The 18,310-nt window shown below is 36.8% G+C and overlaps 1 protein-coding gene across 1 annotated transcript in view; it reads right to left on the bottom strand.

The window, feature by feature from the left end:
- Window positions 1-17,905, bottom strand: part of ST18 (ST18 C2H2C-type zinc finger transcription factor) — a 169,438-nt gene extending 151,533 nt beyond the window's left edge. Inside the window, exons 1-2 of the mRNA XM_061448500.1 lie at window positions 17,688-17,905; window positions 17,249-17,384 (exon numbers count right to left, since the gene is read on the bottom strand). The gene's annotated coding sequence lies outside the window, so the exon portion shown is untranslated. The remainder of the gene's footprint in view (window positions 1-17,248; window positions 17,385-17,687) is intronic.
- Between the last annotated feature and the right edge of the window lie 405 nt (window positions 17,906-18,310).

The raw sequence follows: 18,310 nt of genomic DNA, 5'->3' as shown, positions 1-18,310 counted from the left end.
AACATGTAACAGTAAAACATATCTGTTTTAATAAACGTACAGCAAATAGATACTGAAACACAAGCTTGTGGAAAAAAAAGTATATTTGGGAGCAAGAAGTAGAATGTAGATTATTCTTCCTACAACAATCTATTTCTAGGATGCTCACTCAGAGAATACTAAATAGTTTATTTTGTTCAGAAGAGTAAAAGGCAATATAAAGACGTAGCAATTCTTCTGCAGGAAGCATAAACTCAGTGAAGGCTAGATTATTTCTTAGCAGTACATGCTATACCATTTGATAGCAAAAGCGAAAAAAAAAAAGCTGGCACTTAAAACTGGCAATGTTGCTATCCATTTAAAACCCTGTATCAGATTACCAATACCATGTGATGTCTTATATAAAGCTGGATAACATTCATGATCAGTTTGTATCCAGTACAAAGCTCCTCATAAATAAATAGGGCTAGAGGCATGTTTTGATGGCAGAGGGCATCGTACTGCTCTGTTCTTATTGAAAGATGGCCCTGGTTTAGTAAAGATATGTTTTGTTGGCAAAAAGTCTGCTATCATCTGGTTAAGTGGAAGGATGTTCAGACATGAAGCTGAAGCAAACATTTCAGCTTAATCTTGAAGGCAAGTGATTTACTTTGTAGCATTTCAAGGCTATTTATTTTACAGTACAGCAGCTTGTTTGCCTGGAATCAGTGTGACTCACAAAATCTTGTTAAGATGGAATATTAGGAGGAGGAAAGAGAAAAATAAAAGAAGAATAAGAAAGAGTTAGAAGGAGTTAGAAATATAAGTAGAAGAAGAAATAAAGATTTAAACAAGAGGAATGTTAGAGAATAAGAGTAGAGCAAGTAAACATAAATTAAACTTTATCTTCCATTTGACCCCTTTAATGGAGCCCTTACTTATTCTGGCCAGCAGTTTCTCTAGCAAATACCTTCATAGGCATCAGTGGGACAATTTCTAAGAGTTACTGCCTTTTTATGTCAGTTAGAAGTGGACTATATAGTCTTTCAGATTATAATTAACAAATGACTACAGAGTAGTCAGAAGGAAGAAAATATATATTCTACAAGCTCAAGTGTCAGAGTATCAAAAAAACAGGGTTGTTTTAACTGCTGGGAACCTAACATTAATCAGTCTTCTGATGTATTTGCATTTATTTCACACACACACGCAAATCTTATTTTTCATGCTATTTCACCCATTATTTTTCTATAATGAAGTTGATTAAATAAAGGAAATTCTAAGTCTTAGACCGTCTCTTCTCTCCTCTTCCCCCAAAATACACCTCTTTTTTTTTCCACTAATAAATGGGAAATTACAGTGCAGTTACCATTTTAAATGGAAGAAACTATTAATCTGGGAAGATAACATATCTATTAGCAGTTAATGCTGCAGCTTTTATAATCAATGGTTTGAGCTGTTCTTTCCCACAACAACCTGATCATCTATCTTTTTCTATGTTACACAATCAATGCTAAGTCTTTATCTACAAGTTTAAATAATTTTGTGAAGACACCTTCATTGAATTACCCAGATACCCATGAAATTTCTCAGTAATGTTACAAAGAATCTAACTTTGATATCAGCCTCAATTAAGGAAACATTAGGTAGTCATTTATTCTCAAAGTCAGATTTCTGGTAATACATATGTACAGCAATGACCACCTTAAAATTTGTCCCATCTGAAAAATATGTTTAATTTCAGATTTTTATACTAACATTACATTTTGCAAGACACTTTCAATATGTACTATACACCTCCTTAGTCTCTCACTTTTTTTTTGGGTTAGCTTGTCTTATGTCATGGTTTTACTGTGTAACCAGCTTGCTGTTGTAGCACAGTGAATCAGTGATAGAGTACATGACAGCTGAGGATCTGTTTTTCCATTTTCAACAACCACTGATGGTGACACTATCCTTAAAAAGGGTTTCTTTGATGTACAAGTTAAAGATGGCTCTGTCACTGCAAGTCAATGGCCAGCAGCCATCGTTTCTTTATCATTTGTATGTAGCTGTGACATCCTCCATCTGTCTCTGTTGCTAGTTCCTGAGCAATCACAGGATTTAGGAAAAACAAGTAGGTAGATGGAAGAAAGACATAAGACCTGTACAAAGGATGGATTACTCTCTCATCCTCACTGATTGCAGTATTAACTGGTGGAATGGAAATACAACTAACAGACAGAAGAAAAGGATTCAGAGCAGTGAGAGGGACAAATGAAATAATCCCACACAGAGCCAAATTGATCTCAGCCATATACAGAAGTTGCGCTGTGAGGTTCACATGCGAGGCTGTCAACCACTTGAAAGACTACTATTCCTACACCTGCAGACTACCACAAGAACAGATTTTAAAATCAGTTGTCGGACTGCTTCTTGGGTTTGGCTAAAGAAACTAATCAAGCTCTGTCTATGCTAGTCCTTATAGAGAGGAGTAACTGATTCCAACTAATTCACAGGCTCCCCTTTCACATCATTCAGTGGTTTAACTCTCCCCATCAGTGAAGGAAGGAAGTGAACACAGGAGGGTTGCATGAGCACAGGGGGTTTTGTAGGCAGGACCCAGTTATGTCTAACAAAATGAGAAACAGGACCAGTGAAAACTGGAGGTCTTTAAGCAAAAAGGCCTTTAATCAAATAAAAAAGGGATATTATGGGAATCTTAAAAAAAAAGCTTTCTACAAATACACTCATTTTTTTAACATTTGTTATTGCAGTATTTGCAGTTTTCCGGCATTTGTTTTTCATATTTTTCAAATAATTTTACTACAATTTGGAATTTTTTATATATTGTAGTTTGAATATATTAGTCTATAAGAAAAAGAAAACAAAAATAAAGGAAACAATGATTTTGTTTCTAAAATATTAAAAAAAGGTACAAATGATCTTAAAGGTCTTTTCCAACCTAGTTGATTCTTTTATTCTAAATGGCATCATCTTACATTGTTTATTAATAAATGAAATATATATTTTCCTTTCAGTTTCAACTAGGAGCTTTTATTTAGAATTTAAGTATGCTTCCTGCATGCACAAACTGTGATTAACTTTTAGAGGAAAGCATCAACACCATTTTTATATTTGTAAGAACCTCATATAAGGAACAAAATGTAACCCTTTGTGCTCTAATCTACCTACCACATTTCATGAATTTATCACTGCATCCTTTTATTTAGTGTTCAACATTGAAGAACATCTTTGGTTTTGTATGAAGCAGATGTGAAGACTGTTTCAATTGAAACACAAATGAGACTAAGTTGGTCTTAACATCTAGGTATAAAGCACAAGAACTGCATTAACAATAAAAAAACATGCAAAAACAGAGTAGTGCAATGGCAGTAAAAAATATGTACAGACATATTAAGAAAGAAAATTAATGGAGAAGCAGAAAGTTGCAGATCTTCAGTCAGTCACTGCTCAAAAACTCTCTAGGAGATGCCAGGAATGGCTCACCTGCATCATCCTTTGCCTTTGGGACCTACAGAAGTCCCAGATAATTTAGAAGCAACAAAGGGTGTTTCAGCAGGCAAAACAAACAGCTGTTTTGCCTATGGACGCTACAATGAATGACATCACTAGAATTCCCCAACAGGTTTGGGGTGGTGTGATAGGTCTTTTTAAAGATCACAGTCAAACATGCCTAGAGACATCAGGAAGTTAGTGGCTCAGTCCATTGTTTGGACCTTGACAAGTCAGGGATAGGGAAAGCCATTAGTTTATCTGCCTCTTGGATGAAAATCATGTCTAGAACAGAATGAATGAAAATCTCCAGGGCACTGTCCTATTTCTTTGTGAATGCAGATAGTCATAAAGGTAGATGGAAAACTGATCCAGACCTTTGTGGATGTCTGTGGAGAACAAGTCTTTTTAAGGCTGTCTGTGGGACCAAAAATCTGGATTTCTTGGAAGGGAAAAAAAAACCAAAACCAAAACCCCAAAACTGGTGGATCAGAAAAATGACAGATCATTCCTGTAGGTCAGACAAATCAGAAAAATGCTGCAGCTATGAAGACACTACAACCATAGGTAAAAATAGTAGGTAGAAGGCCTGAGACAAGGAGTTCCACTATACCAGAGGCGTAACAGGCAAGAATGGCTTCAGTGATGGAAAACGATTGAGGATTCTAGTTAGGCTATGCATCTACGCACAATAATATTTGAATAGAGGCGTCACAAATCTTCAGTAAGCACATGCAGAAACAGAGGTTCACATACATAAAGCAAGTATTCCTGAGCTAACGTTTGCAGATGACCACAGTCTCCTGTCTCATGTCTCCAGGGACATGCAGTTGGTTATTGACCAGTTTAGGTGTTCTGCAAAGCTCTTTGGATTCACAGTTCCTCTAACGGAAGTGTGAATTCAGTCAAGACCAGATAAAGCTGAGTCTCCAGTGGGCACAGATAGATGCAATTTAGAAAAATCCCCTTGGTTTTTTTGCATTGTAGATGCAAGGGTAGATGATGGTAGTATGGTATATTGGCTTGGCTAGTTATCAAGTGGTGTCTAGGGAAGGGATATGATGATGATCCACAAGGGAGTGTTATGCCATCACACAACACTTGTCTCTAGTGTGCCTCACACTTGGGAGATTTAGGCTGCATATCCCTGATAGGCATAACCTTGCTATTATGTGCTTCCATCAGCTCAGCCCCGAGGCTCAGCCATGATTAACTGAATAATTCCACTTGCAGGACATAATACCTAGCTCCACAGTTGTGGGGCACTGTACATTACTGGCACTGAACTTACAGTTGAATGGTCATGCAGCTTGTCTACATGATGATACAAACCCTCAGGTCATTATTTGCAGAAGACTCCAATCAAACTCAGACGTTACAATAATGTTAAAGCTAATCTTATCATATACCAAACAGACCTTTGTAGCAGAAGATTACTTCACTGTGCAGGCAAACTTAGATAATATCTCTATTGTGGTACTGAGCTGTGGCTATGAACTCTATAAAGCAAAAGAAAGTCAAGCAAATAAATAATTAGCACTCAATAATATCCTGTCTTCTCCACCATATAACTCTGTGCCAACCTCTGCTCTGACCTTAAAATTATGAAATGTCTTTTACAAACCAGAGACACTGAAGCTTTTATGGTAGTTTTGAGAAGACACTTCATTATCACACTGACTGACAGCATGAAAAAGCAACTTAGAAAACTGCTTTTTCATGGAGTAGGTGAGCAATAATCTATCAGGAACAAATTGTGATACTGTCACAGCAAATGCAAGAAAAAAGAATTCAGAACCGGCGCAGACTTAATTCAAATTGAAGGGTATTAAACAGGATTTGCCCACAACTAGCTTGCACATTTTCTACACTGCTTTCTTAAAAATATTCCTTCACGATGTGCAAATATGAAGCTAAATTGATGAAACTCACATATCCCAAAAGAAAAAAAAAAGCATGGTGTGTGAAAGATGATTGCCAAACATACTGCCATGAGATTTTCACATCTCAATCATATTGTATAAACATCGAATTCAGGGTTGAAAATATACATATTCCTTTATAAAACTGCCCATATGGAGTTTCAGCAGTGCAGTTTGGGTACCTGATCTTTGAAAGTGCTAACTATTCAACAGAATTAAAGTTGAATGAAAAACAAAGGTATTCAAACCATACATGAGTATTTGTATAACATGTTTTCTTCTCAAGCCCAGGTTCACTCAGTTACACATTTTAAATGGATATTTTATAGTTGAAGTTTTTACTGCAAATCAAAAATGCTAAATTTAAAATTGTTGACAGGAAAAGAGAGGATTTTTACCTTTTCTACTTCTTAGTCACGAATATGACATCAAAATATCTTTGCTTTTTACTATACAGTTTTATTTCAACAAAGAAACCTTTTCTAGATATGAAAATGATGTTGATAATTGCTTTTTTAATTTATGAAATATAAATTCTGCCTCCCAGGTCTTCATTCTCATCCTACAGAAATCTGGTTGGCAAGTATACCTATCCCAGAAACTATCCCTGGTAGAATCCAGGTGTATGGTACAGTACATTCTACCTTTTCTCTTGATCATGATAGTGTGAGCACAATGCATAGTCTTGCCATAAAACATGAGAAGTTATATAGGTGATCATTCTTTCTATAGAGGGTTTAACAAGGGCATGATCACTTTCTATGGAAGTATTTTAAAATCCTTTTTAACTGTTAGGAATATACAATGTTGGTGGTTACAAAAAGGTGCTTTTGATTCTCAAATGTCTCTGAAATTTGCCACTAATTTGTTGTGATGACAGCTGAACTGCAAGGTTCATTTCATGCATTTCTGTAAGAGGCACAAAAAATTAAGACAGGCAACCTCATGATTTCATGAGATAAATGAAGAATACTAAATTGTTCTCTGCTATCATAATATCTCAATTGCTTCAAACCTTCAAAAAACTTAAAAAATTGCAAGCGCCTAACTGTTGCATTTGTTTTGTTGTTCTACTGATACAGAAGGCAACAACCCTTGTGCAACAGTAGCCTGCTCTTTTTCCTACACCCGCCACACAACGCCCATGATGAATTCAGCAGGAATGGATGTGCCACACAGCTCCAGGCTACCAGCCTTGGGCCAGCAGGCTCCTCCAGTTGGGGCTGTATTTATTACACCCTGTTTTACAGAGGCCATCGCTTTCCTGGGAAGAACTTCCGTTTCCAGCAGAATTGGACCTCAGGCAGCGTGAGATGCAACATTTTTTGGAGGAAACGGTTCTCTTTTTTATCGAGCATCTCAATACTAGCAAACAAAGCTAGCAAGCTTGTTCCAAAATGAAGCTTGCAGGATGAGAGGAAAGGAAGAGAATTTACAATATGGAATTGATCCATTTAAAGCGCTCTAGTTGGCAAACGTGTTAGAGAAAAAAAAAAGAAAAGATGAGAGTCTGCAACAGATAATCTGGCATGAATCAGGAACAATATTTTGTAGGAGGGCCCAGCACAAAGCAAGGTCCATTAGGCTCAAAGGACACTGCAACAGAACAATGGAAGCAGACAGGAAGTCTGCACTAATAAATATGCCCATTGGGCCAGTGCCACTGCCTAGCATGGCATAGATACATACTGAAGGATTATACACTAAATGGTGCAAACACAGTCCAGTCCATCTGTCATAAACATTAAGTCCAAAGGCCACAGGTGCAGATGGCACTAAAAAGTAAAAATTACACCCAAACAGAGACCACTTCATGTAATATGGAGAAGCAAAAAAAACCAAACCCTAGCAAAACAAAACAAAAAAAAAATCCAGTGATTTGTTTCCAATCAATAAATGTTCTCAGAATGTCCTTGGCAATGTCTGTTTCTTCCTTTCCCTCTGTCACTGTACATGCGTAACATACATTTTATTTCACAAAAGTACTTTCAGGATTCAGGACCATTTTTTATTCAGCTAACTAAAACTACTTGATATTTCAGCAAAAATGGAGATAATTTAAAGTAATATTGAGTTTTTCATTCTAGTCTGTTAAGAATAGGATGTGTTTTTCCTTTGGAGATGGAATCTGTTAGACTCCAGGTATATTTTTATTTGAGGAATGTCCCCATAATAAAAAAAGCTTAATAAAGAGTTATAATAAAAATCTGCTTCTCTCTTGCAGTCCAGGTAAACAGAAAGAAAAGTTGCATCCTGTTGAGCTCCAAAAATAAGCAAAGCATTTCTGCTCTTTACCTGTACATGACACTGATTTCTCACACTGAACTATCTTTAATATGTTCACTATATCTCTGTTGATTATGTACATAACAATGGCTACATACCACAGAAAACATCTTATAGAAGAGTTTAATGTGCCATAGTTTTTTTCTTTCACGATCACCAAATGCAAGTAACCAAATATCCAGGGCTAAATGGGAGCAGATCAGCAAAAAAGGACTCTAAGTCCATCCAAATGAAACAAGTCACTAGATAAAACACTGGCATTCCAAGATCCTATCTTTAGCTACTAAACCAACTGTACCTCAAACCTGTGGAAATCAGAATTTTGAATTTGTCCTTTTCAGGCATTCTTTGATGCAGCTGTAGAATTTGTACAAGCACTTCTCAGGTTTCCAGCTGATTAAATGAGGGCTGCCAATTCTTTAGCAGCATTTAAAAAAGAGGCTTAAAACTAATCAAATGCAATATATCTTTGATGGAGTGTTGGATAGTGTTAGATCTCTGGTTCAACAACAAAACAAAAGCTATCCAAAAATATCATCATATTCCAAATGTATAATTCCATTGAAATCTTGGCATCTCTGGTGTTGTTTCAGAAGCAGAAGTGGTTTTATTCATACAAAAATCTCTAAAACTTTTTTTATTTTCACTACAAGAACAAGCATTATCTTTTCATCTTTAGTCATCATTGTCCACTGTCCTTCATTCATTTTGCTCATGAAATCTGACCTCCAGAAATCACTGAATAAACATGATTCCTTTGTGATAGTGTTAGTCAAAAGGTTATACAAACAGGTGAATAGGATGCGCTGCATGTTCTCTTTCTTCTGGACAGATTTTTAGTAACTGGCTGCCTTGTCATCTGAATCAGGGAGAGTCATGAATGAACGCATCAAGGAGAGCATGCATTCACTTTTATTCATTTCCAGGTTACATTTTGCCCTAGATGCAACACTGGCTGGTGAACACATAGTCATGGAAATCACATATGTAGAGTCCTGAAATATGGCTGTCCCACTGCATTGTTACTTTTTAAATTCTATGTTTAAAACTTACAGGTCATATAAATGCTTTTCTATTTTTCTGGAAACAAAGACACTACATAGTTACACCAATTACTACCAAATTGTTGGTGTACTACCTAGTATTTCTGCTACTGTACACCGATAGCATTAACTAAGGATGATACTATAAGTGTTAGGGCTCAGGAAAGCAGTGAGTCTGCTGCCTGGGCCCTATCTGGAGTCAAAACTAATTGAACAGGACATGCTAAGACTACCCATTCAAACATGAACAGAAAATGAGAAACTGCTGAGAGATGAAAAAACAAGAAGCTAACAATCTTTATAGATAGTGCAGTGAAGAATGGCTGGATTTCTCAGGCAGATAGCAAAGGGCACCACCGAGGACCCTCTGATGAGTCCAGTCTTGCAAGGCCAACAGTGGTCAGGCAAACATAGCAGAAATTTTATGCAAGGCCACAAGTACATCAGCAATGTTATGAGAAATACTGAACTGTCAAAGACATATAGCACAGCCTGGGACCCTTGGGGGGGAAAGAAATTGGGCAGGCTGGTTTTTGGGGGAGGAGTATGTAGTAAGAAAAAGTTAACCAGGGAGGTGAAATGGAACATCAAATCGTAGAAAAGCAAAAAGATAAGAAATAGAACAAATGGTTACACAAGTCCTGTGAGCAGTGCTGCATTTGATCAGCCCAGCCTGAGTCAGTACAACAAACCAAACTTGTAAGCATACGATGCATATATCAAACTTGCTTCTGCAATCAGAAAGAAACAAGTGGGGAGAGGTGCTTTTCCTGGCCTAATGTGAGAACATGTGGATAGGACAGATTGAACATTTATACCACTTTGTTGGTGTCCATTCCAGGGCTGATCACATTGGTATCTTCCCAGACACTTCATAATAACTTCTGGAATATAAACCCACACAGTACAAGGTTAATTACAATGCACTCCACATTCCCAAGTAGAGTATTTTCTGCCAATGACCTAAGATAGCTCACAAACCCTTTCCTTTTATCCCTCCATCCTCACTGTAAGTCATGTTGAATTGGCATAAGGAAAATCTTTTAATCACTCGTTTTATTCTACTATTTTCACTTCCAAACAAAAGTGCATCAGATTTCTTATGACTGCCTTGACACATTTCTTTCCTCCTAAACAAAAATATTCACATCAAATTTCAGGGAAAAAGACCAAAACCAGAGTATAAGCACCATCAAATCAAACCAAGGCATGGTTCAGAACCCATGGGCCACTGGTTCCCTGCCAATAGCCTTCATCATCCTGGCCAACCATCTCTACTCAGTAAATTTGCAACATCCCAGGAGTGATGACAAAGACTGCTCTGCAGGAAGAAACCTCCCAGCAAGTACAGGAGGTTCAGAGACCTGGATAAATCAGCAGATCATACCTGGAATGCCAATTTTGTATGTTTTCTATTGTTACTCATATGAAAACTATACTTTTCCCTTGCAGCATTACATCTACTCTCTAACTGCTTGGGAATTTCTTGCAACATCTGAAGATTCATTAGAGCTCCTGAACAACCCAAACGTTCCTCATGCATGGGAATGGGTGAGCTTCTTTAAGAGGTAAGAGGCCCTACTCTCTCACAGGAAAATGTTATTTCAGAAGATGCAACACTATTATTTTCTCAGGATTGCTCTACCTGAACTTGAGTTTTTTTCCTCTAAGCATCTCTTCTCCAGATTAAACAAGCCCTGCTTCCTTGGGGTCTCATCACAGTGCATTTGCTCCTGCTTCAACCCTCTTGGTAGCTTTCCACTGAACACACTCCAGTTGATCAACATCTGTCTTGAATGGGGGTGCCTGGAACTGGATTTAATGTTTTAGATGTGGCCTAGTTAGTATCAAATAAAGGGAAATAACCAGTTCCTTTAGTCTTCTAGCTATTCTGCTGTTTATACAGTCGAGTGCTTTGTCAGCTTTCAGTATGTTTAACCTGTTGTCTACCAAGACACTCATGAAGTTACTAAACAGGATGGGTTTCCAGACAGTGCCCTGAGGAGCTCAGACATCAAGGTGAGTATGAACCATTAGCCACCACCCTTAAGTCCAATTATTCATCCAGTTTCCTACTCATCTATTAGTCCATCCATCTACTCCATAACGACCCTAGGTGAATATGAGGAAATTGTGAGAGATTGTGCTGAAAACCTCATTAAAGTCAAAGCAGATGACATCCTCTACTCCATTTAACCAAGAATCCAGTCAATTCAGTCATCTCATCATACAGCACAGTAGGGTTAGTCAAGAATAAAAAACTGTGCTACTCTAAATCATTTTTTTTTTGCACGTGAACTTGGTGTAAGCATTCTTACACCACACATTCTCTGTGGTCATCTTTGTTACCAACATTAAGCTACCAGAAAATCTTTACTCATACATTTTCTCTGAAGTAGAATAAATCTGCAAGCAAAATGGAATATGTTTGACACATGCGATCACATGATTAACACTTGTATAGGAGCACTACTAATAAAATTATTACTGTGAAAAATAGATAAAATATTTCTGTGAATCAAGTTCATGGGAAATAACATGTGTTTCTGCTTCACGCTGTTTAAAGCAGCAGTTAATATTTTCTAAGACTTTTATCCATATTCCATCTCATTTCAATTAAATATTTTCTTAAGTTTAACATCTTCATTTCTGGAAAAAAATTAATGTCAATATGACTTATAAAAGATATTAATGAGCTCCCAAGTAGCATTTTCCTGCAGAAGTTTTATAATGCTCTGTGTATCTTTACATACAGATATAAAATACGCATGTATTGCTAAAACGACAACATATATAAACATAGGTAAAAGGTTTCCAGGAAGGCACATTTCTTTTTTCAGACCAACACAAAACCCCCAAAGAATAATCAAATATATTTAAAGTGTTGGGAAAACCTATTTAATACAACTGAAATTGATATTTGCCCTTAAAAGATAAAAAGAAAAAGTAAGACTATGTACTAAACATTTTCTATTCTGCAAAACCTACGCTTAATAGTCCCTTGCAATATATTGAGCACAAATCCATACTACAAAAAATCTTTTGATGTATTACAATTTGCTCATAAAAAGGTTGGTATGTAGAGAAGAGCCAAACATAAGATTCTCTTTTAGAAGAGACTTGTTAAAAACCTAAGCTTTTCAGAAATTGCTTGGCTTGTAAACATAATCATGAATATGTGCTACAAAACTGAATTAACATTTATTTGATTTACAGTTAAGGAGATAGTGTGAATACTGACCTCTTAGAAACACAGAGGTATAAGAAAAATTATTGAGAAAATTTCTGTGAAATGAAGTGATTTTTAGACCTTCTAGAGAGATTTAAATCCGCCTATACCTTAGGTTTAATGTTGACATTGTAAAAGCTACAGGTCTCCAGCCTCAAGTCACCCCATACAAACAGATTTTTAATATTACTGGGAGATACAAGACACTCAAGACTTGGGTTCAGCATCCTATTGATTTCAGTGGGATTTAAAGAATAGCAAGAAGAGATTTGTCAAGTTTATTCTTGAAATATAAGAAAGTGAGGAAATGAAAAAGAAAAGCCTAGTATTGACTTGAGGTAAACAGTGAAAAAGACAGGTAACAAATTCCTGTTTTGGATAAATTGAAAACAGTCAAACCCACCTATACCATCCAGTCTAATACAGTCAGGGAAAAAAGCACCATATTTGACCTCTTAAGCACCTTAGAAACAAAGTTGCCTCCATAGATATGTTTCACTGAAATGGTAGAATCACCAAAAATGAAATTGTTATTTTGATGTTTTCTTATTATATGGAGTATATTTCCCAGAAATATACCAGTTCCTTAGGTTGGACTTTTATTCTTGAAATGGGTGAAAATTGTTTTTTTTTCCCTGTAAAATGTTTGAAATTACAATTTATTTGCACATATTTATCATTCTAATTTATTTACTCTAACTTATTTTAGGTTATTTTGCAGTCTACAAGTTGATAATGTAATTAAAGGAAAGGAACCATAATTTATTCAATTGCTGGTGCAAATGCCATAGATTCCACATTTATAGCAAGAGATTTTCACTAGTGCCATTATCTTGATTACAGATCACCACTGTCTGAATTAATACGATACCCACCTGGACACAAGCCCACAGTTTTTTGAAATATGATTGAACAGGACACACAGCTTTATAGTCAAGTGACAGATAACTCTCTATCAAGTCACCCCTGTACACACATACACTAAGAATGAAGAAATTTATCCCTGACTTAAACAAACATAAAACTTAACTATATAGTGGTAGGATAATTTAACTATGTATAGCTGCTTTGCAAGAACAGTTTTTAAAAGCCAGCAAAAAAATAAAATAAAGACATCAGAAAAGGACAAAATGGGAATAAAATATTAGTGTACCTGTAAGAATGTATGACAGTAATACCACAATCAAACAAATATCAAACATCAATCTACGAAGAGACTGAGGACTTCAGTGTTAAGATAGACCTTCTGTTCCTTAATCATTAAAAGCTCTTCTGTAATCTTCCATCTTTGGTCTGGATAGAGATAAGAATAGCAACCTTCTACCATAACACTATACTCGATTGAACTACACATTTCCAGAAACATTATTTTGGCCTCTGAATTTTGGGTGTTTATATCCCATATGCTACAGAAAAAAAGCACAACAGATGTTCATCAAATTTAGCATGTAGACAAACTTAATTGAAGAAATGGAAATACTTGGACTTGTGGAATTCAACACTGACTGACTAAAACCACTGAGTATTAGAAACACCTTTACTTCAATCTTTGCAGTACTTTTTGAGAAAAGCATTTGAGAAGGACTCCTCCTTTCCAACAACAAAATTAATAAAGATTATCAGTTACTGTAAATTAACATTTCCATTATGGCTCAGCAAAATGCAACTTCTCACACCCTTTTTACCCAACACAAAATGAGAAAGATGAGAAAAAGTCAATTGGAAAATACTGTGTGCCAAAAGGGCATAGGCATCAGAAGTTTACCTGGGGAAAGATGGTGGATTTAACTTTTATCTCAAAGCACAGTCAAAGCCATGAGCAAAATCAGCAGTAGATGTTGTTTCTCCATTTCCCTTTAAAAGAAGATCTGAACTGGATCAGTTCTGAACTGAATTGAATCATGGAATTGAATCCAAGAATCTTTGATCAGAATCTTTGAGTTCAAATCTTTGAGAAAAAATTCGGGCTCAAATTGGAACTTGTCATTTAACATGCCATCACTCTTATGTCACACTGTTAGGTTGGACCTTGTATTGTGAAAGAAATGAAATTATTTGCAAGTTGCCTTTGCCTAAGGGAAAAATAAAAATGTTGAAAGAAGCCTGTAGAGTTCCTGGTCTCCCCAGTGATTCAAACATCAAGACTTCCACTGACTGTACCAAAACCAGGATTTTACACTACACATGTAAAAAGACATCTTCCACAAGAAAATTCAGCTATGCTGGACTGGAAGACCTGTGTGATGTTACAGTAGCAGAAGCGTGGGAAAAAAAATGTCATGGGTCAGATACACAACAGAGGTTTATGATATCTCCATCTCATTCCCACCTGAGTTTATACTGCTGATAGTTTTTACAGTTATCAGGGAATCCCTCCCTTGCAGTAAGCCTCCCTTAAAGCTCTCTAAACTGTGGTCACACTTATGTCGTCTGACTAACGGCATGCAATACAAGTGCCATTACAAAAGATTGAAGAGTCTCTGTCTAGTTCTTGACACTTCTAAGTGCATGTTAAAGCAAATAAAAAGAAAGCATAGTTTTCAGAGATGCTGGGTGCTTTCCAGTGCCTCTATAATCAGTTTAAAGAAGCTAATGAAAGGTAAGCAGAACAAGTAAAGAGGATTTTAAGAAAATATTCTCTATTTACACAGTTTTTTCTGAAGGTATGGGGAAGTTTCTCCTTAAACTCATAGACAGCAGATGCTAAGTTTGTATTGGAATCAAAGTAGAACATGCCACCTTTATCTGGTGATATTTTTTTGTAATTCTTTAACGTTCAACAATTACAATTTAATAGCAAGGTATTTTTCAAAGTTTTTAGTCAAAGTGCAACGAAACAGACCGGGGAGAGGCAGGTTGCTCCTTCTAGATCTACAGAAAGCAGCTTGAACAGAAGCTTTTGAGAAATGAGCTTTTGCAGCTGATATGTGCTGAAGGATCTTTTCATGCACAGACTGTACATGGTGATTCTCTTCCTTGCTTTAAATCACAAAAGGAAACCACGAGCAAACCACGGCTTTAAAAAGTGAAACAAAAGATTATTCAACTTTATATACAGAGTCTGTCTGCCTCTCTCCCTCTCTCTCTCTGTCTGTTTATATGTGTATATACACAAAGAAGATTTATAAAACAACACTTGATGATAATTATCCAGATTTGTTACTTAAAATGAGAAAAATTCTTTTGTTACTTTAACTTCAAGTAGGTGAAAATTTATTACCTAAAAATTTTCCTCTTTCTCCTAATTTTTTGCTATATAATCATCAGCTAGATGCACTTGTCACTGCATGTAATACATATTTTTAACACATAGTTTTAATAATGATTCCACAAAATAAGGTTTCCAGCATCTCTGTGCAAGCTGTAACATGCTACAAAGTGCATGATGTTGTGTAAATTGCTCTGTTTAAGTGGTCTGCCATTATCATATTATCCCAAGTATTTCTAATTTATTTTTCAAAAAGGAAAGGAATATTGACTACAATAAGCCACTGTAAGCCTTTACCAGATTTTAAAGGAAAAGTTGAAGATCAAAAGTACAGAGCATAAAGACACAAAGCCTTGGCACTCTGCTGTGCTGACCTCTACTGGTTTCTTCATCGCAACTTCCATAAATATTAGCCTTCTTTTATTGAACTTCTGCACTCTCTTGTTCAAATTCAGGGATAAAGTAAACTGTACCCTACCCTGTTAACCTCTGTCTGACTGAAGGTCAAAAAGCGATCAAGCTTCCAGTTATTGATGGCAGTTTACCTGTAGTGGGCGAGACACTGAAAAATCATCAGTTGAAAAAGCCCTAACAGTATGTATACAACTGTAGAAAGATAAAAAATCAGAAAACTCTGTCTTGACATTTTGGGTGATTTTTTACGACTGAATAATTTATCACACTTGATTTATTCAACTGCTGTCTCACGTCTGCATCGTTAGCTATTTGGTATATAAAATCTGATTTTGTACAATAGTCAGCATCTGACCCATGACGAGGACCAGAATTATCGCTGCAACACAATTACCGAAGTTTTGAATATGAATTCATCATCTTCGGTCACCCCCTTTTGACAGACTTCTGTTTCAGAGAACACGTTTGTCTCTAAAAGCTTCTTCAGACAAAATACCTGCTTTAATTAAGGCAGAGGTTGCACCTTATCTGCCACAGGCCAGTGGTAGATAAGTACAGTAGAAAATAAAGTACAGTAGCAAGTTTGACATTAGAAAAGCATCACTGTAAATTCTTCTTTGAACCAAAGTCATCACCCTGTCTTACTGGTGATAGAAGCAGTGAGTTGCTCACAGCATTTTTTATACTACTAAATGAAGTTCAAACCATCCACTTCTTAACTGATCACCAGAAAAAAACAAATTCTAGTTCTTTATGTGCCTCACAGTAAAAAGTAACTCCAATTAGTCATAAGTAAATTAGCAAACTTTTCCATCCTCATTTACCAAAGAACACTTTCATTGTCAGCAACACTCAAAACTTTCCAATTTTAAAAGCCTATTTTTAGATTTCTTTGTTATGCAAGTCTTTAGGTATGAATAACAGTTTAACATATTGTGAGAACCTCATTTCCTCTGACTGCTCTATCTGTGACTCCAAATAAATCATTAGGGGTTTTTTTTGTAAGTCACCTGTGCTGGCTGGAAAAAAATAATAACTGTTGACCACAGAAACAATGAAGCTTTGTTGTTCTATTGATAAGCATAGTAAAACAGTTCAGATATTGTTAATTCAATTTCAGAACAGCAAGATGCTTATTATTCATGAAGCTATTTTGTGCAATAATGCGGGTTTCCTTCATGTTTCATGAAAACCTCTTTAGAGCTTGAATATAAACAAATCACTCTGATATTCAGCATGAATCGATGGCATTTTTATTTTGTATAATGAGTATGTGAAGGACAACCTTTTTTTTTTATTTTTTTTTTAATTTTTTTTTTTTTATTTTAAGCATCTTCCAGGCTTCTTGAAGACTCGGATTTCTCACCCTTCTTTTACCGCCGCTGAATCTTGCAGCACTACATCCTAAGGCTGTCAGTGTTTCAAATCACGAGCAAGACACCGAAGAAACCCTGGGGAGCCGCTAGCAAGCAGGGCTTTCCCTCCGGCCACGCAGGAGCTTCCCCAGCGGTGGCCAGCAGAGGGAGAGGGGGCGCCCGCCCAGCCCTGCACCCCCTGGTACCACAGCCCCTGTTGCTCTACCTCCAAGCAAAACCACAAGGAGCAGCCTCAGCTCTAAAGTCTGCTATGAAAACCTGCACATGATCTTCCACAGAAACACCCTGATACCGGTTTGTTTCCTTTTACTTCTTACCTTCACCTCCTGATGGAACACGGGCGTCCAGAAGGTTGCTGTTGCCTGGTCTTGCTGGGATTGCCACAGCTCCAGTTCTTGCACTGCTGCTTCTAGGACTTGGATGAACAACTGGATCTGATCTGCTTATTCTGTTCTGTGTCAGAAAGAAAGCAATTTATGTTGTCACTAGAACTGGGCCTTTGCTCTACACATTAGTGTAAGTACATAATCTTTCCAAGATTTGCAAATCGGTGTCTTTTTCCGTAAGTGGGAAATAGAAAATCTGATGAAGACTTCCTATAACTTACGAAGGAGTGAAAGACACAGATTTTCACTGAACAAGGTGTTGACTAGATCACTGTGAAACCATCTTCTTTCCAAGAGGTATTTTAAAGCAGAACTTTGCTCAGCTCTGTGCATAATATACCACAACAGCCCAAATAACTTTTTTCCTTACCTCTGGTATCCCAGTGAGATCACATTCTGTTAAAAACATCCTGTCAAGCTTGGTACAAAAGGGCTCCAAAGAATCAGAATGCAGAAGCTATGCAACTTGCTGACTAACTTTGCTCTGTGTTATTTACCAACCACACAAAGAAAATGCTGTCTATTCAAAACACAGTTCAAAACTCTCTTCACAGAAAGTGAGTGAACAAACAGTCCCATGTCCGATGCTGTAGTCACATCTCCCATGAGGCCCGGTGATAGCTCTGGGGCATGGGACGGAGTGACACCACCAGCAGTCACTACAAGGCACTTTTGTAAACAAGTTGTATGTGTGAGCAGAGGAGGAGGCTGGGGTGGTTGTTACTTTTCCTCTGTCTTAACTTTAAGCTGTATTTGCTTTATCATCTCTAAGCATAACTTCACTCTAGTCTACTGAGTGCATTTGCTACAGTCTTTGCATGGTATTTTCTCACTATAACTTTCATTTTATTCCAGAAGGGATCTGAAAGGAACATCTGGAATTAGCATAGCATCTAGATTTGGAGCCCTGGAGCCAGGTTAAGCAGCAGAAACTAGTTCAGAATGTGGCAGACCCATCACAGAAAAAAACCCTAACTCACACCCAGCAAAACT

This window comes from Pezoporus flaviventris, unplaced genomic scaffold (genome assembly GCF_033815535.1).
Source record: "Pezoporus flaviventris isolate CSIRO_AGI_PZ_B2104156 unplaced genomic scaffold, CSIRO_AGI_Pfla_v1 ptg000007l, whole genome shotgun sequence".
Taxonomy (NCBI): Eukaryota; Metazoa; Chordata; class Aves; order Psittaciformes; family Psittacidae; genus Pezoporus; species Pezoporus flaviventris.
Note: the sequence above shows the minus strand (reverse complement) of the source record. Positions and strands in the feature narration are given on the sequence as shown.